This window comes from Heterocephalus glaber, unplaced genomic scaffold, assembly GCF_053883595.1.
Source record: "Heterocephalus glaber isolate CG9 unplaced genomic scaffold, H.glaber_assembly_v1.0 deba00000621, whole genome shotgun sequence".
Taxonomy (NCBI): domain Eukaryota; kingdom Metazoa; phylum Chordata; class Mammalia; order Rodentia; family Bathyergidae; genus Heterocephalus; species Heterocephalus glaber.
In genome coordinates this window covers 31,351,034-31,375,622 of record NW_028258153.1, presented here as the reverse complement: position 1 = coordinate 31,375,622, position 24,589 = coordinate 31,351,034, and the positions used below count along the sequence as shown (strand labels likewise).

Here is a 24,589-nt window from a genome sequence, read left to right as displayed (position 1 = left end):
AGTTCTGTTTGGAGATGTTGCCAAGGAAGTGACCTCATGTCTTGGGGTTCCATAACCTGAGTCTCCAGGTAATAGAAAAGCCAATAGCCCTGTACGGATAGGGATAGAGACCCCCTAGGCAGGGAGAGATGAGCCCCTCCCCAAAGGACTTCAGATAGCTGGCAGAACAGGCTTAACCACCCATAAAAAGCTGACAGTCTGCTGAGGATACACCTCCTCTTCATGCTCTACCCTGCAAAGCTTGGTTTGCTAAGATCAAAAGGAAAAAGAACCTTGGCCCTAAGATGGAAAAGGCCCCTGAAAAGACCCTTCCTTGTTGTCCCTAGTAATGAGCTAAGTTAATCATTAACCAATCAAGTAGGGGGCGGCCTCAGCCTAGAGGCAGGATAGGCCCCCAACTACTACAAAACCAGCATCTTGAGGCCCCCTGCAACGGTGGCTCTGTTTCAGGCACCCCTGCCTGTCTCTCTGTGAGAAAGCGGCTGTACTCTTGCATGCTTGCTCAATAAAAGTACAACTTTGCTTCTATGCTTTCGGTCTCTTTCTGATTCTTCCACAACCTTCTGCGTCGTCGGGAGAGTCAGGCCTGGGACTGTGGGGACTCTCTCCCTTTCTCCGCCCATGACAGCCATTTTTTCTTCATACTAAATAAATCAGTGGCCACTTATTTTGTTATTTTTATCTAAGTATCTATGAATTTTTTTTCTATTTCTCATCTATCTGTTAGTTTTTCACTTTTGCATTACTGGGGCTTGTACTCCACATCTCCTCAGTGAACTATATCCTCAGGAAATATAAAATCTTAATAGCCCTCTGTTAAGAAACAGAATTCAGAGAAACAGGGAGAGGGGAGGAGGAAAGAAAGGAAGGAAAAAGAGAAAAAAAGAGAATAGAAGAAAAAAATGGGAAAAAAGCTTCTGTAAATAAGGAGGGGAAGAGGGTTTAAAGGAGGGGAAGGGAATGTGGAAAAGGCAAGCTATATCATGTACAAGTACAAATTCCCTATGATGAATGTGATCATTGTGTGTACCTAAATTGTACCAATAAAATAAAAATTAAGGGCTGAGGATTTAGCTCAGTAGTTCTGCCACCTGCCTTGCAAGCTTAAGGACCCAAGTTCAATTCCTAGCACCAAAAAAAAAAAAAATTTTAAAAAAGAAATAGAATTCATAATTAAAATCTTCTTCATAAGAAAGCCTCAGGCCCTGACAGCTTCTCTAGTAAATTCTATCAAACTTTCAAGACAATAAAGTTTGAATCCCACAAAAATAATTTATAAACAGTAGGGACAACAATACTCTTGAGACTGAAACCTCAAAAAGATATTACAAGAAAACAATATCCCTCATGAAATAGGTACAAAGCTGTAACGAATCCAATCTACCAAGACAGCAGCACCCCTGCATCTGCAGATTTGTTTTCCAGTTTCAGTTACCCACAGTCAACACAGTCTGAAAATACTGGGTGTAAAATACAAGAAATAAATGAAACTTTTACACTGTGTGGCAGTTCCCAGGAACTGTGATGAAATTTCACACCACGCAGCTCTGGCCACCAGCACATAGGCTCTCCCTCTGTCCAGCATATCCATATATCCAGGCTGTGCACACCACCTGCCTGGCAGTCACCGAGCAGCCCTCCTGGTCATCGGAGGTGACCAGACCAGCTGCTATAGTATTCCAGTGCCACATTCAGTCACCTTATTTTAATTTCTAATGATCCCAAAACACAGGAGGCATGATGCTGGACATTCAGGTTCCAAAGAGAAGCTGCAGAGTGCTCCCTTGAAGTGAAAAAGTGACAATACAGTGAGTTACTTGGAGAGAGAGAAACTGTATTTACGTAACTTTCATGACAGTATATTGTTAAAAATGTTCTGTTTTATTATTGGCCATGATTATTCATCTCTTACTGTGCCTAATTCATAAGTTAAACTTTTTCATAAGTATGTATATATGGGAAACACAGAGTATATATAGTCTGGTACCACTGCAGTGTTAGGAATCTACTAGGGTCTTGGAATGTATCCCCTGCAGATAAGGGGAGACTATGATATAAAAAAGTATAACATATCGGGCTCAGTGGTTAGATTTAGCTCAGTGGTTCTGCCACCTGCCTCGCAGGCGCAAGGTCCCAAGTTCGATCCCTGGTACCAAAACAAAAAGTATAACGTATCATGACCAAGTGGAGTTTTAGAGATGTGAGGTTGATTTACTATTCAAAAATTAATCAAAGCAATTCACTATAGGCACAAACAAAAGAAGAACCCAGTAGGTATAGAAAAAGAAGAAATAACATCTATTCACCATAAAAACTCTTAGCAAACTAGAAACTTCCTCAACCTCATAAAAGGAATCTACATAAAATTTTCACCTAACACCATACTTAACAACAAAAAAAAATCAAATTCTTCCTAAGGGGAATGGGGGAAAATGTCCCCTTTTACCCCTTCTGCTAAACCCTGTACTGAAGGTCCCAAAGGATAAAATACAGGAAGAAAAAGAGGAGGAAAAGCATTTCAATTGGGAAAGAGGAAGTAAAATGATCTTTACTCATTATCAGGATTATCTATGTGGAAAATCTTGAACACAACTACACAAGTGAATTTATAACTGCAATAAACACAAGGAAAAATTTTACAAATCCATTTTTTAAAACATTCAAAAACATTAAGCATTTATGAATGAATTTGATAAGGCATATCCAAGACCTGCACACTCACAATTACAAAACACTGCTGAAAGAAAGTAAGATTAAAACATCTAAGAGAGCTGATATTGTCACAAAGTCAATTTTCCCGAATGCATCTAAGGAGCTAATGCAACCTCAGGCAGAATTAAGCAGGATTTTGGAAGAAACTGACAAAGTATTTTCAAGTATATATGGATATGTAAATGATCTGGAAGTACCAACAGTTTTGAAAAGCAAGCAAAACCCTCATGCTACCTGACTTCCAGAGTTACTACAAAGCAATGGTCATCAAAGCAGCATAGTCACTGGGTATACTGGTGCACACCCGTAATCCCAGCAACTCAGGAGTCTGAACAGGAGGATCAAAAGTTCAAGGCCAGTCTGGGAAATTAAGCAAAACCTTGTCTCAAAAAAATAAAAAGGTCTGGGATGTAGCTCTTCACAAAGGCCCTGGGTTCAACCCCCAGTGCTCAGGGAAAAAAAAGACAGCAAGATACTGGAGTTTGTGGCAAATCAGCCATAATGGAACAGAACAGAATCCAGAAACAAAGCCATACAGAGTCAGTTACTCTTAAGATTCACTGGAACAAATGGATATCCACATGCAAAACAGTAAACTTCAATCCTTAGCTTTTTCTAGTTAAAAATTAATTTGAAATGAGTAACAGATCTAGACATCCAAGCTAACATTAACATTTTCAGAGGAAAACGTAGGAGAAAACTCATTATTCCTAGGCATTAGGCAAAGATTTCTTTAACAGGACACAAAAAGCATAAACCATTAAAACAACTGATAAACTAGACTTTATTAAAATTTAAAAGCCTGCCCTTTGAAAAATATCATTCATAAAATTAAAAAGCAAGACTGAGAGAAAATATTTGCAATACAAGGATCTGACAAAGGATTTGAGTCCAGAATATGTAAAGAAGTCTTGCAACTCAAATGTAAGACAAATGCCCAATTAGAGTGAGCAAAAGACCAGAACAGATGCGTCCCAAAAGAATGTACACAGCTAATTAGCACCCAAGGAGAGGCACAACTAAAGCCTCCATGGTAGGGTGCTATGCATTCCCACTAGAATCGCTAAAATTAAGACTGACAACTGCAAAAGCTCACAAAGACCCACACCAAACAAGAACCTACCGTATGTTCAGCCCTAGTAGTGGAAGAGAAAGCAACCCTACTGCTGTGGAAAGCTGCTCGCCAGGTTCTCACCACGTTAAAGATCCACTGAACACCCTGCAATTCCACTCCTAGGGAGCATCATTCTTTGTATTGCAGTAAGGTACAGATGAAACTTACCATTTCACAGTACCAATTCAGTGGCATTTACTGCATTCACAATGTTCTGTAACCATCACCACTACCCAATCCGGTACACTAAGGAAACCCCATACACCCAGCCACTCCCATTCCATCTCCCCAGCCCCCTGGCAACCAATAATGTGCTTCTTCTCTCTAAAGATTCATCTATCCTGAACCTTATAAATATGGAATCATATACAATACTATGTAGTCTTTGGGTCTGGCCACTCTCATTCAGCATAATGCTTTCAAAGTCCAGCCACACTGCAGCATGTGTCAGCAGTTCATCCATTTTTATGGCTGAGCAATATTCTGTGTAAGCACATACCACACTGGGGCACCCATCCACACACCCATGGACACAGGGCTGTTTCCACCTTTGGGCTACCATGAACAGTGCAGCTATGAACTTTTGTGTACAAGGTTTTTTGTTCTGACTTTTTTTTAAGTTTTTGAGTCAATTTCCGCTCTGCATGTGTTAACAGCAGAACTGCTGGGCACAAGGTAATTTTATGTTTAAGTTTTTGAGGCACCTCCAACCTTTTCAAACAGCTGCACCACTTTTCATATCCATCAGCAAAGTTCAAGGGTTCTCATTTCTCCACAGCCTCACCAACACACGTTAATTTTCCTTTCTTGAAAAGCCATTCTTGTGGGGTATGAGGGAATATCTCACGGTGGTTCTGATTTGTACTTTCCTAGTGACAATGACGCTGAAAATTTTTTCACAGGCTTCTTGACTATTTGCTTATCTTCTTTGGTCCTGTGTTTCCCACATTTCACTTGTTGTCTGTCTTTCGCTTGTGTAGTTTTAGCTTATAACCCTATAGTAGGAGATAATTTAAACATCCAACAATAAGAGAAAAAAACAAACCACAGTACAACCATACAACAAAATATCACCCAGTGATAAAGATATAAAGTCAGCAGCACATAAGATTCTCAGAAACACTATGTAGAATGAAAGAAGCTAAATACAACAGAATAAAATGTGCAAAGGTACTCCCTTATCTGCAGTTTTGCTTTCTGCAATCTCAGTCATCTGTAGCCAACTATGCTCCAAAAATGTTATACGGAAAATTCTAGAAGTAAACAATTCATAAGGTTTAAACTGCACACCATTCTAAGCATTGTGATGAGCTCTCACTCCATCCCATCACATGCCACCTGGGTCATGAGCCACCTCTGTATAGTGCATCCATGCTGTATACACTACCCTCCTGCTGGTCACTTAGCTGTCTCAGTTACTAGACTGTCACAATACTGCAGTGTTTGTGTTTCAGCATCCCTTCTACTTTACTTACTAATGGTTCCCAAGCATAACAGCAATGATACCAGCAATCTGGATATACCAAAGAGAAGTCATGACATGCTTCCATTAACTTAAGGAAAGAAGAAAAATCATGCTGAAGTGTTAGGACCTACAGAACAATAGGGTCTTGCGACAGAAAAAAAATACGTACATACCTATTATCACCAGATATTATTATAATTGTCCTTTTTATTATTAGGTATTGTTGTTGATGCTCTTAGTGGACCTAACTTATAAATTCACCTTCATCCTAGGTAGGTATGTATAAAAAGCATAGTGCACACAGGATTTGGCATTATCCACAGTTCCTGCCACCCACTGGGGGCTTGAGACATATCCCCTGAGACCAAGCATGGACAACTGTATGTTTCCACTATAAAAATCTTGGAGAAACTAATTTATAGCAATCTATGCAGATCAGTGACTGTGTGGGGATGTAAGTATAAAGGGGCAAAGGAAATCCTGGGGGAGCTTGGGGCCAGATGTTCTCTGGGGTAACTTTCTCAATTCTGCAGCAGCAGCTGTGCAGAAGCGGCCACAGTGAACAGGCCTGGTGCATCTGACCTGCAGGCCAGGTCTACCCACCCCTGTACCCTACTAAGGTAGGGCCATAAGACTTGTGCAGGACAAGAAGGCTTCCTGCCGCTCCCACTGAGCGCTCCCTCCTCAGGGCACCCGAGGTTCTTCATTCCTATATCAGAAGAGCCCCGGGAACCATGAAACCTGGCTGCCAGTCGCACCCCAGAGCTTGGACTCAGAGGCAAAAGGACACGCACAGTATGCTGGAGACCCGACAGGGGGACAGGGCCCCAACATCAGCCTATCTACTGTCCATGACTGTCGGGGTTACCCTGAGGCCCATCTCCATTCTCGGAGCCCAATGCAGCCTTGAGCTCAGCTGGATAGATAGGTTCTCCTGTACCCTGGAGCTGGCCAAACTCAGCCTCATTACCTGGCACACACCATCATTCCCAAACGGCCCTGCATACTCAACCTAGGCTGTCCTGAACCACCATCACCATTCTCTGCATGCCTGGTCCCTCCCCACAGTGCCCTCCAGGGAAAGGTGCAGGCATGACATGAACCCCCTGAGCCAGAACTTCCACCTGCAGGGGTGTGCGGGGCGGGGGGGGCCTCCTCCCTTTCGACCCCATTCTCTGCCTCCCACTTCATTGCATCCTCCCTCTCTGCAAACCTTCAAGACAAGCGAAGTGCTCATGGGCCCCTCACCATTTCTCAGCTCCCCTTTACAGCAAAATTCTCCAATAAGTTACAACTCCTGCTGTCCCAGACTCGCCTCCTCCCTTCTCCAGGTAAATTCATCCAGGACTTGGGCCTCCACTTCCAGAAGGCTTGCCAAGTCACCACAGACCCCCTGTGGCTAACACCAACATTGTTCTCAGACCTCACTTCCTGGGACTTCCTGGGGAGTCATCACTCTTCTGATATGTACCCTGCAACTGGCCACGAGGACCCCACCCCCCTGTCCTCATCTATGCCCCAACTCACCTTCAGCCTCATCATGACTCCCAGCTTTCAGATGTCACTGCTGTGCTGGTAAATGCCACTCTATAGCGCCAGCCCAGCACACTCTCCCAAATGCCAGGCCCATTCATCCAATTAGCTCGCACTTATGGATAGGTGAGTGATGACCTATAACCCCGGCTGACTCTGCCCGACCTGTGGATGCTGTAGATGCCAGCACGCCCCTCCCCAACCCCATCTGCCTGGTATGCCTGGGCCACATTCCTCACCTCCTCCTGCCACTGGCTCAGGGGGGACCACAGCCACTTGATTTTAAATCATAAGCACCTCAGACCATTGAGCATGCACTATCTACCCCAATTCAGGACTAAACCCAGTACTTCTTTCCAGCTTTTCATCTGCCTCCATATGACCCAAGCTCCCATAGGGCAGGGCTTCTGTCTCCCGGCACCTTGCTGTCACCAGCTCCCAATAAACATTTTCTGGAGCAAGCAGTGAAATTCCACAAAGTAGACAAATCTGTCAGGTGGAAGGAACCTTTAAGGGATCCCCTTTACTTGCAATTTTGTTCCCTGCAGTTTTAGTTACCAGCAATTAGCCACAGCCCAAAAATAATGGAAGACTGCATAAACAAGTTACAAGTTTTATATAATTTTCATTACAGTATATTGTTAGGATCATTCTATCTTATTAATTACTGCTTAAGTTAGAAGATAAGCTTTACCACAGGTACATATGCACAGGGGAAAGATGGTTTCTATACGGTTTGGTAGGATCTAGTGTCAGACATCTGCTGGGGGTCACAGGGCTTGTCGTACATGGGTCCTCTGTATAAAGAACCCAAGTTGTGAATGTCACCTGCCAGGCCCTGGAGGTGCTGGGCCCAGGGCCCTGTGACTGGGATACACAGGACCCCTGGGAAGAAAAGGGTCATGCAGAACGATCTAAATGGGGAGAAAGAGGCCATGTGTTCACACAGGACAGTGCTGTGCCTGGCACCAAGGCAGGCAGCAGACAGCCACACACCCATGAACATGAGCCCTCCCAGCCCTGCGCAGGACAAAGCCGTGCCACCAGTGTCATTACAGGGCACAGCTGGGCACTCCAACCCAAAAACACAGGCCAACAATAATGACAATGACCTAAAGATAACAGCCAAGTTCCAAACACAGGGTCAGAATAACACTCAGCCAGGCGCAGGCTTAACCATGAACTCACTTCCTTCCCAGCAACATCAGAACAACATGCTACCCTAAAGGACAGACACCCAGATTCTAGAACAAAGCAAATCACACTCTGGCCACCCAAGCAACTCTGATTTCTTGCAATATGGCACAAAATTTTTTTCTTAAATTAAAATTCTAGGTAAGCAAATTTTACTACATAGTTAAGGTTTATGCTAGATACACCATTTTCTGCTAGTCATAGCTTCAGATTACCTGGCAGATCTTCCACCAAATAGAAGGAGTAAACCAGACCCTGGAGAAGGCAGGGTGCAAGTGCAGGCTGGCAATAGGCAGGGGACTGACCAGGCTCATGCTCGCCAATAAAGGCAACCATTTTAGAGACTGAGTCCTCAAACTGCAGTCCAAAACCCACTTATTTATTGCACAGTGCCAACACTGCAATTAAACCTGAATATCCAATGCTGGGCTGCTGGGGTGATTTGGCTTGCCTGTAACAGAGAAGGCTCCGCGTGTCCACTGAGGCACATGTGCCATAAGTTCACCATCACTGGACAAGGCGCTGGCTGCCTCACAGTGACACCTCTGCCGCTGGATGATACTGCTATTGGTCTCCAGGGCCTTCATCTCCTCTCCTCGACTGCTATGGGAAAGGAGCACTCTCTACTGTTCAGGTCCCAGAGAATATATATAAAGGGTCAGTAATTATTGATCTCCTGATTGCTTCACGGAAGCCAAATCTCCATTATTAACATGTAGGAGCATGGATTCCCACAAATCAATCTCTATGTAAACTGCCTGAGGAAATTAAGAGACCTAATGGAGATCCTCACTCTGTGTGTGTGTGTTTGTGTGTGTGTGTGTGTGTGTGTGTGCAAGAATGCACGCCTGGGGACAGAACCCTCAGCCCCCTTTTTAGTTTTCAGGTAGGGTCTCACTGAGTCACGTAGAGCTTGTGACTCAAATTTGTAATCCTCCTGCCTCATGGTCCCACAGTGCTGATGGAGATGTCTCCTTTAAGCTTACTTAAAATAATAATTCCACTGTAACAGAATTAAATATATAGAAGTATAGAAAAAGGAAAAACGTACAAGTTCTCTACTCTTCTTCCCTCCCCCTCAACATACATACACTTTCACAGACATGCTTCTACATGCACACACTATGTTACACATTCTCATTCAGTTTCACATTTACACACTCATACTTACACTCATTCACACTCCTACTGATATACTTCCACATATTCGCTCTTACACTCGCACAAACACTTCCAAGTCTACTACTGTAACACTCATACACACTCTCATACATGCAGTCTCACATACCCACACTCTCAAACACACTCATAGTCACACACACACTCATAGTCACACACACACTCCCTCATACTTCCACTGAGACACACACACTCACATTCACACTCCTCCTCATCCTTACTAGCTACAGCCTTGCTGCCTCTCATTAGGGTGGTGCTGAAGACACAGGTATATGCTTCCAGACACATGCATTTAAGTGTGTGATGCACTTGTGCATAAGGAACTTCTGTGCATAAGTACCTATAAGCATGCGTGCAAACAGTACTATATGGTAGAGTCTAGGCTAAGGGATGATGCTTTTCCTGCACACATTGGCACATCTTCTAAAGCACACCCTGAACTGTTTCATGAAGTAAACTGTTTCATGACATGTTCTGGGGGTGAACTGGGGTTCTCAGATTAACTTTTAATTATGGAGTATTTCAAAAGAACATATAAGTGGCCAGAATAGAGCAAGAAACCTGGAAACTCTCACCCAGTCTCCACATGCTCTGGCCACAGACACCCCCTGCCCTCCCAAACTCTCCCACCCACAATAACCTAAGGCATATCTCAAACATCTTACAGGGAACACATTGTATTCATCACTAAAGAGTAAAGATGGCTTCAACATAACCACACGGCTGTCATTAAGGAGTCCCTCAAAATAACCATTCACTCAATGAATATCCACCTATCTCACACATGGCCTAATTCTGAAAGCAGAAAACATGAATCTGACCAAGAACTCTGTGTCCAGGTTTGTCCAAAGCCTGTAATCTCAGGGTGCCATTTAGAAGTAACCCAGGGGAGGGGTGCAGTGGCTGCCCTCATTGGCAGCATCTTCGAATTTATACCAAATGACAGGATCTTGGTTCTGAGGCTCACACAGGCCCTGCAGGAGTGGCTGTGAGGCTGCTCTCTGGGCCCCTGGGGCAGGAGCTGGGCAGCAGAAGTGGCCCTGTGTGGACAACACAAATGCACTCAGGGAGCATTACATGAGCTGGAAAGAGCCACATAATGCACAGCAGCCAGTCTTCACTAGCACCCCCAAAACACCCCCCTTGGCTTTAGAGGAGACCCCTGGTCACCCATCCACACACAGGTCAGCCTCCAGTTAGATACCACCTCCTAACAAATCTCCACTTATTCCTGTGTCCTTTCTTCACAGCATAGTCACACTGAGTGGCCAGCACATCTCTCCTAGCCAGGTGCAGATGAGCTTGCCCGGCCACACTCTGAGTCTTCCAGGGACAGCCACCATGGCCTTCAATGGAGATGGCACACGTACAGCTGCACTTGCCAAGCCAGGGACAGACCAAGGCCGAGGGGAGACAGGACCCTCCCCCAGTGACCCTGCCTAGTTCCTGCTCACCTCCTGCTCTTCCTCCTGCAACTGTCAATGACTGCTCCCACTTGGGGCCTGCAGACAGCAGCCTGTCTCCCCATGAATCCCCTGAATGGGCAGCACTAACACACTATCATGCCAGGAAGGGTCCCAGAGCCCAGGGACATGGCACAAAGCGCCTGGGAAGGGGACTAAGAGTCACTCACTGATCCACCATGCAACTTTCCAAGAGTCCTTTAAACCAAGCAAATTCTCAGCATGAAGAGGAGCTTGCTGTAGATTACAAAACAAGAAATGTACACCCTTCCAGGGCATAGCAGAACCAACCCAGGGACAAAGAGGGTGCCCCAAGGGAGGACCCAGATCCCAGCTCGACTCACTACACAAAATAAGGGAGTCAGGACCCTGCAGCCAGCCTTACAGTCTGCCCAGCCCTCCCTGGGCAGGCTACTCCAGAAAACAGCAGAGAGATGGAGAAAATCATTGATCTTTGCAATCCATTATTGATTGCACTCTTGTGCTGGCACCAGAAGCCTTTTCCTCCCTCTTCCCCCACACCCGCCATTAGTATGAATTCCCAAGCACTGGCCACACACCCAAGCCTAGTGTGAGGCAGGCAGCTCTGGGAAACATCTGTCCTAACAAGCCACGCCGAGTGACTGTCTACAAGTGGATGATATCATCAAGGTCAGCTCCTTGGGCCCAGACCCACTGGACAGTGGTGGCAGGGTGGCCAATGCCACGAACCCCACACCTCACCCCAGGGTGAGTCTACCTGTCAGGACCCCAGCCACCAGGGAGGGTCCCTTACTTTCAGCCAATTCTGTGTGCACTGATCAGGAGGGTGGGCTAGTGAGGAGCTCTTCAGAGTGCAGGAAGACCAGCCCTCAGGGGAAGACAGTTTACTCCCCACAGGAGGCCCCAACTGCCTACCAGCTGGAACTCAGGGTCTCGCCACATGATGCAGGAAAGGGACCCCAGGAAAGTGCTCCTGCTACCACCATGTTTTCATGTCTCTATTTGTGTGACTCACTGTGTGGACTACAGACACTTGTACCAGTGAGAGGGTTTGGCCTTCCGGGGGCAGTCAGTCCTTCACTCAGAAACTTCTCTTCATCATCCTATCCCGATCTCCAAAAAACCGCCAGCTTCCTTCTTTTCAGTGGCCGATCACCAAGACATGATGTGCACAGACACCAACGGTCAAAGTGACAATCAGGGCATTATTTTCTCTACCAGGATCTTCCCAGGAGCTGGCCTTGGCTGCCAGTTTCTGGGACACAGTAAACATTCCCAAATAAACTCGCCTGGACAGCCAGGGGGCAGGTCCCAGGACTGGGGCACAAATGAGGTGACAGGTCACTGGTGTCATTTCACCTCCTCGGAAAGGAAACTTGCATTTGGTGGCGCCTGGTGCACTTGGAAAGATTCCCATCGCCAGGGTCAAATGGCTGGCCACAGGCCCTGGGTCCAGCAAGAGCCTGGCCACCCACGGCCTAGAATGTGGTCAACACAGAGTGAGGTTAAAAAAAAGAGAGGCTTCATGTGGCCAATGCTCCAGAGAGCAGGGACTGGCCTCTGCAACAGGCCCCATTCTGGGCGACCCGGATCTACAGACTACTGCGCACCCACACACCCACCCTCCAAAACACTAAATCAAACAAGAGGTCGACTCCCGCTAGACGCTGTGTGCACGTCTTCAGTAGCAAAACCCCAGGACCCCCGGCCCCCTGCAGCTCACCAAGCTGAGGCAACAGGTGCAGCCCAGCTAAGGCTTGTGGTTCTGGCCGGTTCAGACCGCAGCAGCCCAAATCCTACAGGAAGCCAAGGCCTGCAATGCCCGTGGGCTCTGGGGCGGTGACCGAACCGCGCGGCCCGACCTCCCCACCTGTCTGAGTGCGAGGCCCTATCTGGGGCACACAGAGGCCGCAGCCTCCCAGACCAAAATAGCAGCCCATGGGCCGGAGCCAGTGACCTCCGTGGTCCAGACCAAGCGGCCCGGCGTGCGGACCCGCGAGGCCTGAGGCTGGCGGACAGCGGGGCCTGGCCGACCGCGCCGCCCCCTCCCCAGCCCGGTCCGCGAGCCCCCGCCCCGCTTCCAGGAGCCACCTGCGTGCCGGGCGGAAGCGCGGCAGGGGGGAACCCCGGGGACTCGGGGGCTCCAGAGGCTCTGAGGCGCCCAGGCGGGGCCGGGGAAGGATCAGCGAGGACTGTCTGGGGGCGACCGGAGGAGCTGGGGAGGAGCTCAGGAGGTCTGGGGGTCCTGGCGCGGCTCTGGAAGGGAACCCCGCGAGGGATGTGGGCTGGGAAGGGGCTCCGCGAGGGTCCAGGCCGCCCGCCACCTGCCCAGCCTCGCGCCCGCCCGCCGCTCACCTGGGGCGCTTCCTCCGCGGCGGTCTGGGCGCCAGGAATGGCGGCGGCGGCGGCGGAGACGCAGCGGGCGAAGGAGACGCAGGCTGAGGGCTCGAAGAGGCGCGGCCAGGCCGGGGTCTCGGGATGCTGCTGCTGCTGCGGCGCGAGGGCGCGGACGCCGGCGCGGGGACTGAGAGGTGGGGTGGCACGTAGGCCCCTCCCCGCTCCCCCGTCGTCCCTCCCCTCCCTGGCCCCGCCTTCCCCCTCCTCCCCTTCCTCACCTCACTTCCCTTCCTCTTCTTTCCTTCCCCTCTCTTCACCCTCCTGATGCTCTGCTCTCCTCTGCTCCCCTGTGCTCTAAACTCCCCTCCCTCCCACTTGCCTCCCCTTCTTTCCCACTTTACCCCTTCTTCCCTCCTTCCCACCTCCTCCCCACCCCCTATGCCCCACTGCAAGGCCCGAGGTTGCCCCCTACCCAGGCCTGGTCTCTGCTGGGTCAAGGGCAGACTTCCAAGGCAAGGTGCCCTTCCAGCCCCTTCCTCACCACCTCCCGAGGAACCACTTGTTCCTTCTGGGGGCCTGGACTGCCGCCTTTTCCAGGCCCCCACAGATCACTGAGGTGTCCTACCTACGCTCCAGCTCCAGCTCCGCTAGGGACCCGACCTGCCTGTGCACCAAACCTGCAGGACCCTGGGCTCTTGGCTCAGGACTATTCCAAGCCAAGACCTTGTCGTGTTCCCGGTGTGAGGTAGGCAGGCAACTGCTGTGCCCCCATGCTGACCTTTTGCCACATGCTCCTCAGTTTCCATGTCAGATGGCAAAGGGTCCCCATTGTAGCTCCTGGAGTTTGTGATTAAACTACAGGTTTGAGGAGCTGGGGCTCTCAAAAGTTGGTGCTGAGACATGGCCTTCACTTCTTCCCAGAGACACAGATCCGTCCACCCACCCGCCCCCACCGGGACCCAGTTCCAGAACAAACAGGGTAGGATTTTCCCCAAATGTGAGAAGCCAAGCCTGGCTCCCTGGGCTGCAGGTGGCCCTTAGCTGGGTGGCAGTGGGCTGCTGGGGGACCTCAGGCTGTAGAGTTAGCAAAGGAGGCCATTCTACATGATCAAAGGTTAACGTGGCCAAACTGGGGCCAAGTGGGCTCGGGTGGGAGCTCAGCCCTTCTCCCTCTGCCCCAGGAATCTGCAGCTGGAGTCTGACAGGACCTAGCTTGATGCTTGGCTCAGTTGCTTCCAGCTGACCTTGGGCCTCAGCTCTCTGCTGTCCCCAACCTGAAGACAGGGCACCCATTGGGAAGGGGAGTGGGAACACAGAGAATGGCAGTGTGTGCCCGGCCTTCAGTGGTGGTGACGATCGCAGGGAAGGAGCAGAGATTTCTTTTCTCCATTTTCTTTCAGCGGGAGGAATCCATGCATCGTGTCCCCACCTATTTGGTTCAGGGTACTACAGGAAATTATTAGACCAGGGCTGATTTCACAGCACCTATGCCCTGTGAAAGGATGCACGTGTATGATTTACAAATGCAAGTATTGCAGACATAGTAGGGCATCCTCCTTGGTTCTTCACGGGTGGGCCACATCTAGATTATTGTGTCCTTGCTTGGTGTCTAACGCAGCCACCAGCATGCCTGGGAGGGTAGCTGTCCCACCAGGAGCCTTCTGTCTGGAAATCCATGTGTAGAGCAGAAGACATCACAATCCACATATTTGCAAATTTGTTCAGGGAAGAAGGATTGCCCTGTGGGATCACCAAGGGCAGAATGAGCACAGATGGATGGAAATTAGATGAAAAAGTGGGTTTCCACCCACTATGAGTGCTTGTTGACAGAAATCCCTGCCAGAGGAGCTGGCCACCCCTGCAGGGCCAGTGTCTAGACAGATCTGGGGCTAACACAGACCATCTTGAGGGGCCCTGCAGCCAAGTAGGCAGGTGGCACTTGTCAACGACTGCTGGAACCTCTTCACGTTTAGACCCTTGCAGTCTGGGCCTGGTAGAAGTCAGCCCAGGGTAAGCAGACACTTTTCATGGATGTCCCAGCACTCATACTTCTGGACTTGAGACCTTCAAGAATCCTAAACCTCTCTACCTAGGTAGAGAGGGGATGGGACAAAAATAAATGAGACCTTGAAAGAGCTCCCAAGTACATCCCACACATGGGAGGGCTGCATTTCCTGTTCCCTTCACTCAAGTATAATGGCCCAGGACCCCCAAAGTGACCCAGTTTGTCTTTTTGTTGTTGCCTGTTATTTTATTGTGGCAGATTTCATACAGATGTGAAAGAATGGCAAAATAAACCCCAATCTCTCTTATTTTCTAACCTACTTACCTTCCCCTCCAACATTAATTTCAAGCATATCAAAGATATTGTGCTGGCCAATTTGTCGCTGAGCCTCCCCAGAAAGGCTGAGTTTGGATATTTAAGGTATCTTTGGTAAGTTTTTCTCCATTTCCGCATCAGAACATCAGCATCAGGAAAATGCAGAGGAGCAAGAGATAATATTTAAGTCCCAAGTGAGAAAGAAGCTCAGGTGTGACAGCTTAAGTCACACAAACACTGCTTGGCTTCAAGCATCACTTAGCAGGTGTGCAGGGACATGTATCTCTCGTCCTCTGCCCTTGCTTCTGCCTGCGTGCTGCAGGTGTACAGGGTTGACAGGGCCCAGGTTGCCCAAATGGGGAGCATTTTTTTTCCAAGAAAAGCTGATGGTTTCCATTCAGCTGTGGTGAGTGTTGGTGTCCAGGCTGGACCCATGAGAGAATGAGCACAGGGAGTGGAGAAATGGCCTCTGTAGACTCAGAGACCTGCAAGTCTCTCAGTTCTGGAGAGATGCCTTTTGCCCAGAAGTGCTCTGTGACACGGAATGGCACCTCTGCTGTTGCCCTCTGGTAGATTCTGGGGAGGAGGGGGACGTGTCACCACATCATGCCTGTTAGTCCCTGTCCCTTAGCCACCCCAGTAGAGGCCCTTCCTGCCAGCCTCCAAAATAAAGTCTCCTCACTGGTCACCCCCAGGCACACAGAGAAAGTGCTTAGGCTGGAAGAGGGAAGCCGCTCAGGATTCTGAAGCCTCCAGGTGCCCTTGGTCCCCTCCTGTGTCCCCGTCACTGTGAAGGAAGCAGTCCTCAGAGGGCTGTTTTCCTTAAAACCACATGGTGAAGTTTGGGGCTGGCACTAGCAGCAGAATATAAATGAAGGCTGCTGAGACTTTGCTGTTGTTCCTTGCTCCCTGCGTGGTGTCTTCACTGTCAAACCAGAGTACTAACTAAATCTGGTTAAGGCTGTAATCTAGCCCTCAGCACACTCTGACTGTAGCACTTCCCACATCCCTGTGCACAGCAGGGTAATGGAGGCAGCCTTTGTCACACAGATGGAGTTGTAAGTGTTTCAGGGAGGGTGTGCATTGATTACCCCAGGTCCAAGCAGGGGAGAGTCAAAGTCAGTGATGCTGCTGGGTGCTGCCTATCCCACCATCAGCCTGACCAGAGATGGCACCTCCTCCTTGCCCTCCTACTTGCCCTCTGCCACCAGCTGCTGGAGCCCCAGGTGCTCCTTGCACTTCCTGCCCATTGGCAGTCACCCAGCGTCATTTCCTCCAATGCCTGCCCCTGCACTCCAACAGTAGGTGTCTCCTGCCCCATGTGGCCACTATGAAGTCATCCTATTCCTCTCTCATCTACACCAGGCCTGCACAGATTCCACTAGATTTGTTACTGAATATTTCTTCTTTCTTCTCTGATCTACAGACTTCCTCTCAGAATGATGCTTCTAATTACATAGTGTCAAATACAGTAGAAATGAAACCAGCTATACCAGAATCCAGTAATCAAATTGTTTTAAAATGTGATCCATTTGCTTCTTATTTATATACTGAATATTACACTTTTGCAATGGGTCTAATGACAAATATTTCAAAATTGTAACTACCCAAGATTTTAAGCTCTGGACAACTGAGCTGTGGTTTCTCCTGGGGACAAGGTTGCACACACTCTGTAGTTCTGTCGCCTACATGGGGACCTCAAGAAAATGCATCATCTCAGAGGTTGGTGGGAAAAATTCTTATTCTTTTCTTATCCATCCCATCTGGATGGGCCTTCCAAAGGCTATCAGATTAAAATTGTTATCTTAAAAGAAAGGCACCAGAATCCCCAGTATCTCACATAATGTTTGTGTAAAATTGCCCTCAGATATGTTTAGCATATTAATGGAAACAGGACTCTTGGTCACAATGGGGAGAAATGCTGCTCAAACTCTTTCTCACTGGCATCTAACAGTCCTTGCAGGTACAGTTAGGTGCAGGAGCTCAGCAGCCATTGTGTAGTCTTCCTCCTCCCTCCTTTCTCTGACTCTGTTTCCCTCTTCCTCTCTAAATGGCTCTGGTTTTATTTGGGTGTTGGTTTGATGTCTCCTGGCACAAGGCTGCTGGCAGCCAAGATCTAAATTGATGATAACAAAGACTTTTGTACCATATTTCCAGTCAAATGGGAGAGCTTTTATTGGCTCTCATGGTAACCCATGGATTTGCAGCTATGGATGGGGATGGTGTGATTGTTGATTGTGATGTGTCAACTCGACATGAGTAAGACCTGCCCAGCAGATTAGTAAAGCTCCAGGTGTGTCTGTGGATCATTGACAAACAGGCTGTGAACTGAGGAGGAAACACCCATCCTGGATGTGGGTGCCACCAACCTACAGGCTTGTAGCCTGGCCAGAACAAAATAGAAAGAAGTCTTCCTTTCAAAGGAGGAGCTCCAGTCTTCACCATTGCCTTTGAACATTTGTCTTCATTTCCTTCAGGCTTCCAGCACAGACTCATCAATCTTCCAGCTCAGACCCTTCAGCTTTCTGACATTGACTCACACCAGACTCTGCAGAGAACTCCAGGCCTTCCACCTTCAACTGGATCTTCCACTTTTCTAGAGCTCAGAGGACCATTTTGCATTCTTCCACCCCTGATTCTGCAGGTAGCCATTATAAGCCTATCTTGTAAATCCTTTAGGCATTTATATATATATATATATTTTATATTAAATTTGTTCCTCTTGTGAATCCTAAACTGATACAGACGAGAACTGCAACTGCTCAGACTTGGACCGTAGGCCTACACCTGCAGCAGAGAGAAAGATCCAGAATCTCTGACAGCCACAGGCTGGGGGAAGAACAGCTCCCCAGTGCACAGATGGGTGCTGAGCAGACAAAACAGCATGTGTGTGAGAGCCAGAGGGCAAACGAGAAAATTCACAGTGTTCACAGGGTATGGAGTTCCCCCCTGTGAAAAAAGAATCTAAAATACTGTGGTTTGGCCAAGACAGAAGTACAGTTAGTTCTCAGCTAATATTGCCAGGTGTGGACAGGTAGGCCAGGAATCACAGGAGTTTTGCCTTCCTTCATTAGATGGATGCTCCCATCCACTCTGCTAGATGAAGAGGATGATTAGTAAATCCCATGGACCAGGAACAGCATGACCAATAGTGTCTTAGTCACTTTCTCTTGGCTGAGATACAATACACAGGACCCACAACTTAAATGAGAAAAGGTCTACTTTGGCTCAAGGTTCCATCCATAGTTCTCTGGCTCCAAGAGAGGAAGAGCATGGTGGATGGGCCTGGGTAGAGAAAGCTGCTCACACCATGGTGGCCAGAAAGCAGAGAGAGAGAGAGAGAGAGAGAGAAGGAAGGAGCCAGGGAGGAAGATACACCCTTCCAGTTCATGCCTCAGTGACCCACCTTTCCCAGTCCAGCCTACATTCCAGTAGCACACCCATCCACTGATGAGTACATCACCTCCATGATCCAACTATCTCCCACAAGTCCTGCCTGTGAGCACATAAAGCTTTGGTGGGACATTCTTGATCTAAACCATAACAAATACACCAAAAATCGATAGATAAAATATACCAGGAAGATTGTGTTCAGTAGGTTCTTTACATTGGAAAGAACTTTCTCAATAGATTTGATAGACAGAGAACAGTGTGATCAACATGATCAGTTGATTCAAGCAATATCTAGAAGTGGCACACACCACTTCTGTCATGAACTATTGACTAGGTCTAAGTCTTGAGCCCACATGTAGCTGCAAGGGAGATTTGACAATGTGGTCAATAGCTGAATCAGTATGTAACCAGCTAAAAGATTTTTATATTAAGGAAAGGAATATAGATATTCATGGACACTTAAGAGACTGGCATACATGCTCTAGTGTAATAAGTGCTACATAAATTTAAGTGGACAACTGATCATCTACTAGAATGTCTAACATTAAAAACATCCCAAGTTGGCCGGGGATTTAGCTCAGTGGTTCCGCTGCCTGCCTCGCAAGCACAAGGACCCGAGTTCAATCCCCGGTACCAAAAACAAAACAAAACAACAAAAACACCCCAAGGTGGCAACATATAGAGCCACTAAGCCATTCATACACTGCTGCTAGGAGTGTGAAATAGTGTAGCCACTTTGAGAAAATACCTAACAGTCCTCTTAAGCTAAGTATATGTTTGCAATATAACCTAGCAATTCCTTTTCTGGGTGTATATCTAATAAAATTAAGTACATACGTTCACCAAAAGACTCATGTCAGAATACTCATAGACTCTGCATTTGTTGTAACCTCAAATTTGAAACAATTCAAGCATCCATCAATGACAGAAAGGCAAAAAAAAATAGTATATTTATGCAATAGAATTGAACTGAGCAATGAAAAAGTAAAAACTGCACAACAAAATGACTGAGTGTCTTGGCTATAACATAATGAGATGTCAGGCCAGAAGGCTGTGATACAAAGTCACTTATCCTGTAGTCCAGGAGAGAGGAAGGGTGGGAAAGAGGGAGGAGGAGCTGGCTTCAGGAAATGGTTGTAACCAGTCCCTCCCCCAAACCCATTTTGGTGTAAGTCCATCAATGGATGAATTCATCGAGGCTAGAACCCTCATGATCTGACCCTATCACCTCTCAAGGGCTCTGCCTCTCATCACTGCTGCCTTGGGGACCAATCCTTCAACACAGGAACTCTTGGGGGATATTTCTGACTCATAAAATAACACACATCACAGATCCTTCTGTGGATCAACATGTGATCTCCTGGAGCATTCCTGCTGCTGCCTGCAGGCTGACTTCTGTCCTGGACAAAGCCAAGGTTTAGTTCCCAGACAAAAGTTCAGTATGCACAGCATGTGACCTAGCCTGTGTTTCAGAAGAAGGAAGGAGCAGGTCAGTGACTTTTCTTCCTCACTGGCCGAGCCATTTCTAGGCCGGCATTGAGCTTGAGCATCTCAGCTTCCCACAGAGCCCTTCTGTACCCATTTGAATATTTTTCATAACTTCAGCATGCAGCAAGAGCCCAGGATTAATGTGAATGCGCCTGTGTCAGAAGCTTCTGAACAAAACCAGGCAACAGTGCCAGCTATGTACTGGTTAGGTCCCTGCCCTGGGAGTGCAGGCCACCCCCACCTTAGGCACCTGGGACATGGTGGAAAGGAAGTTGCCTTGTGTCTGGGGAAGGAAGACACTGTGACTTGAGCTCTGCCCTGGATTTTGCAGACATTTGGAGACTACAAGAATTGAACTCTTGGAAGAGAAAGGTCAAGACCTCATTGTCATTCTTCTGACCTGTGGTTTTTGTCTTCTGTCTGCCTGTGACTCACAATAGCTGCCTGGAAACCAGACAGGCTTCCTTTCATGGCATCTCCGAACTTTGCTTGCCCTCTGTCCCGGCAAGTCTCTGCACCTGCCTTATCTTTCTGTCCAGAACAACGGTCACATTTGCTTGGCGGTGCTAACCAATGCTTCATATTTTCACGATGTTTAGGTCCCTGATAGGGCAAGAGAAATAGTATGTTTTGAATGGAAACACCACATGCCCACAAGTGACAATAGTTCCTGTCTGGTAAGGATCTAGTTCTAACAAGCTAGATAAGGGAAAGACTTTGCTTTAAGAAGTCTCTGGATGCGCTGGCAGAAATAAAAAACATATTCACATCAGGCCATTTTCTAAGCATCATCAGATGCAAACCTACTACCTCTCTGCCCATGCCAGGGGCCTGTCCACATGTCGCTCCTTCAAGGATCAGTACATCCTCTTCACAGCCAGCACTTTGTCATACAAGCATCAGAGAGTGCGCTTAAACAGACTGAGATGTGCGGGTCAGTCCTACAACTTTCCCTCTCCATGTCATCAAAAGATGAGGTAAACATGAGCTGTCTGAGCCTCTGCTAGCATAACACACTCTTGTGTTTTACATTCATCTAGTTTTAGTGAGTAGAGGGAGCATACTCTAGAGTAAGGTTAAACATGTGGCAAATATATACCAGGTATTCTACCCAACCCATAGTTGTATGTGCTGTACTTTTATAACACTGCTAGCTCAGTAGGTTTGCTTACACCAGCAGACCACATGCATGTGAGTAGTGTATTGCACTATGATGCTATGACAGCCAAGATGTCACTGGATGATGGGAATTTTTCAGCTCCACTGTACACTCATGGGATCACTGTACCATGTTGTCCCTTGCTGACCGAAATGTCATTTTGCAGTGTAATTCTATTGTCAAATATTAAGTGTGAATCCTTATTTTTCACACTCATTGTGGGCAATCTCATTTGATTTTCCATTGTTCTCTAGAGATCTCCAGAAACAGTAGATGATCATGGCAGGGGAGAGGGGGAGGAAGGAGGAAGAAGAGGAGAAGGAGGGGAGGAGAATTGGATCGCATAATCATGGAGTCAGGGAAATCTTTGCAACCTGGAGACCCAGGAAAGCTGATTGTGTCATTCAGTGTGAGTCCAAAGGCCCGAGAACCAGGGAAACCAAAGGTAAAAGTCTAAGGACAGGAGAAACTGGATGTCCCAAGCCAAGCAGGCAGGCAGGAAGGAGTCAGATCCTCTCTCTGTCCTCTCTCTCTCCTCTATTTGTTCTATTTAGGCCCTCAGGGGAATGGATGCTGCCCACTCACATGAATAAGGGTCATTACTTCACTGTGTCCACCAACCAAATGATAATCTCACTCTGAAACACCCAGAAACAACGTGTAACCTGGCACCCCTTAGGCCAGCCTGGTGACCACGTACCCATCACATCCTCTAGGCAAGGTGAGAAGCAAGTGCCCCTGCTCATCCCACATCCCTTCCCCTAAGTCCACCTTCCCTTCCCATTCTACACTCCTCGATGCATCACTTTTCACATTTTGAATGTTCTGCACTGCAACCTTTATGGATTGATTTAAGGAAGAGAACAACCCCGAAGAACATGCTCATGATGATGATTCCTCAGCGACCATTGACAAGTGAGTAACAGAGCAGTCTGGGCATGGATAGGGCTCTGAACATGCACAGACTTATTTGCTCAGAAATCCCTAAAAAATAAGAACTATTCACATCACATTAATGTGTTGGGTAGTAGAAGTAATCTAGAAATGGTTTGAAGTATATAGGTGGCTGTGCGTAGGTTATGTGCAAATAGTACACTCTTTTGTAAAAAGACTTGAGTAAGGGTTTTGGTAGCCATGGAGGGGGTTGGGACATAATCACTTGCAGACACCAAGGGATCGCTATAATTTCCTTTTCTCTGATTTTTCACTTCTTGTAATTCCTGCCATTCAAATGTTGGTCTTTGTGAACGGATGCTTTAATTTTCTGTTTCCCCCTTGTATGATTCACCTTTTGTACCTGTTGGTCCTACTTTTTAATTCTCTTCACCTGCTCTTCTTATTTTTCTGTTACTTTTTCATTTTGGCTATGTGAGTTTTAATTTCCAAGAGCTCATTCTTCTCAAAAGCTCTCTTTTATGGGCTGGGGATTTAGCTCAGTGGCACCCCTTCTGCCCCACAAGCACAAGGTCCTGAGTTCGATCCCTGGTACTAAAAAAAAAAAGCTCTCTTCTTTACAATATCTTGTTTATATTTCACGGAAGCAATAGTATCTCTGTTCTCTGGGGATTGTAACTTTAGTTTTTTAGGAAATATGTGGCTTCCCGTTTTTCCTCTGTGTTCCTTCTCTTGGGTGGGTCTACCTGTTTCTTTCTTTCAGTTGCCAGCCTTCTCTCCTGGTGACCCTGGGCCACATAGTCAAAACCAGCAATGACACAGAACCCTGAGAGACACTGATCACAACACCGTAGAGCATAGGCACTTCTTTGGGCCCTGGGTTTTCTGTGTTAATGAAAATTTTCTCCTTGACTGTGGATTTCTCTAGGAAGCAAGGTCCCTATCTCTTACCTGGATGGGTGAGGAGAGGGAGAAGTCAGCCTTGCTGCCCTGTCCTCAGGCTGAGCTGGAGAAGGGGCCAGAGGGTTTTCTGTCCACCAAGCCAGACTTTAATCCTTAGAACCCTGTACTCCTTTGTCCTTGGTATCTCTGAGGACAGAAAATTTTACCTTGTACCAGCTGAGCAGAAGAGAGTGTGGACATGAGAGTCTTTTTGCTGCTTAGATTATCACCCTGTTTTTCCATTTTTGGTGTCTACCTCATCTCCAATTCAAGGTTTCCAATTCCAGAGACTTTTCTGGGTGCTGAGCAAGTCTGTCTCAGTTCTCGACTTCTGCCCCACAGGAATAGTCTCTCTGCCAAGTAGGAATCAAGCATCCACCTTGCTTTTGAGCATCTGAACTTTGACTGACATCTTTAAACTGTAGTTATCTTCTTTCCATTCTCCTGATTGCTTGTTCCTACCCCTCCAGCATTTTACCATAGACATTTCCAAGTAGAAAGAAAAGCTGTGTGAGATGGTGAAAACTTGAGTATCACGAATTCTACCTCAAGTTGGTTATCCCACCCGTGTACATCTGGGGATCCATGCATTCAGCCACTGATCCATCTCAGTGGTGATGGTGGTGGTGAGGTTTCTGGGGCCTGCACACAGGGCCTTCATACTGAGTTATATCCTCAGGCCTTTTAAATTTTTTTGTTTTGAGACAGGGTCCTACTAAGTCGCAATTGCCATCCTGCTGCCTCGGTCTCCCAGAGTCCTCGAATTACAGACTTTCATCAACTTGCCTGGCTCCATTTGATTTTCAAAAATACATTTCTGAATTGCAGACATCATTACACTTTTCTAGAAAATTAATTTTAAAAATAGAAGCTATTTTTCCAGTGTCTGAGAAAATGTGTTAGAACTTTCATGACATTTCTTATGTTTATTTCTGCGGTGTCTCCCAAAAGCCTCATGGGTTTGGAAGGTGATTGAATCATGGGGGTGATGTATTCGCCAGCGGATTCATCCCCTCATGCAGTGGTGGTGAACCTATGGCACATGTACTACAGCGGGCACACAGAGCCCTCTCTGCCAGCATGTGAGCCAAGTCCCCAAGCATCACTGGAGCAGCCACATTAATTGTGCAAATGGATGCCAAATGCAAACTTTTACCTTTCAATAAAAAGTATCATTGAAAGTTCTGCTATTGTGTTTTTAAGACAAAAGGTGTTGTTTTTCTAAACTAAAAGCTCAATTTTCTGGTTTAATCTCTGTGTTGGCACTTTGTGATAAGTAAGTGGGTTTTGGGTAGCAGTTTGGGCACAAGTTTCACCATGCCTGCACTAAACAGTTCAGTAGTTGAGTGTGGAGCTGGAGGTAGGGCCTGGTCAAGGCAAGTCACTGAGGAGTGTGGCCTGGGACAGTCCATCT

The 24,589-nt window shown here is 47.3% G+C and overlaps 1 protein-coding gene across 6 annotated transcripts in view; it reads right to left on the bottom strand.

The window, feature by feature from the left end:
- Sema4d (semaphorin 4D) overlaps positions 1–13,168 on the bottom strand; it is a 128,824-nt gene extending 115,656 nt beyond the window's left edge. For 4 of the 6 annotated variants that reach the window (XM_004851313.4, XM_087206331.1, XM_004851311.4 and 1 more), the window contains exon 1: positions 12,998–13,168. The gene's annotated coding sequence lies outside the window, so the exon portion shown is untranslated. Of the gene's footprint in view, positions 1–12,365; positions 12,519–12,997 lie in introns of those variants that run through there. The other 2 variants (XM_087206334.1, XM_087206332.1) reach the window with 2 other exon arrangements.
- Between the last annotated feature and the right edge of the window lie 11,421 nt (positions 13,169–24,589).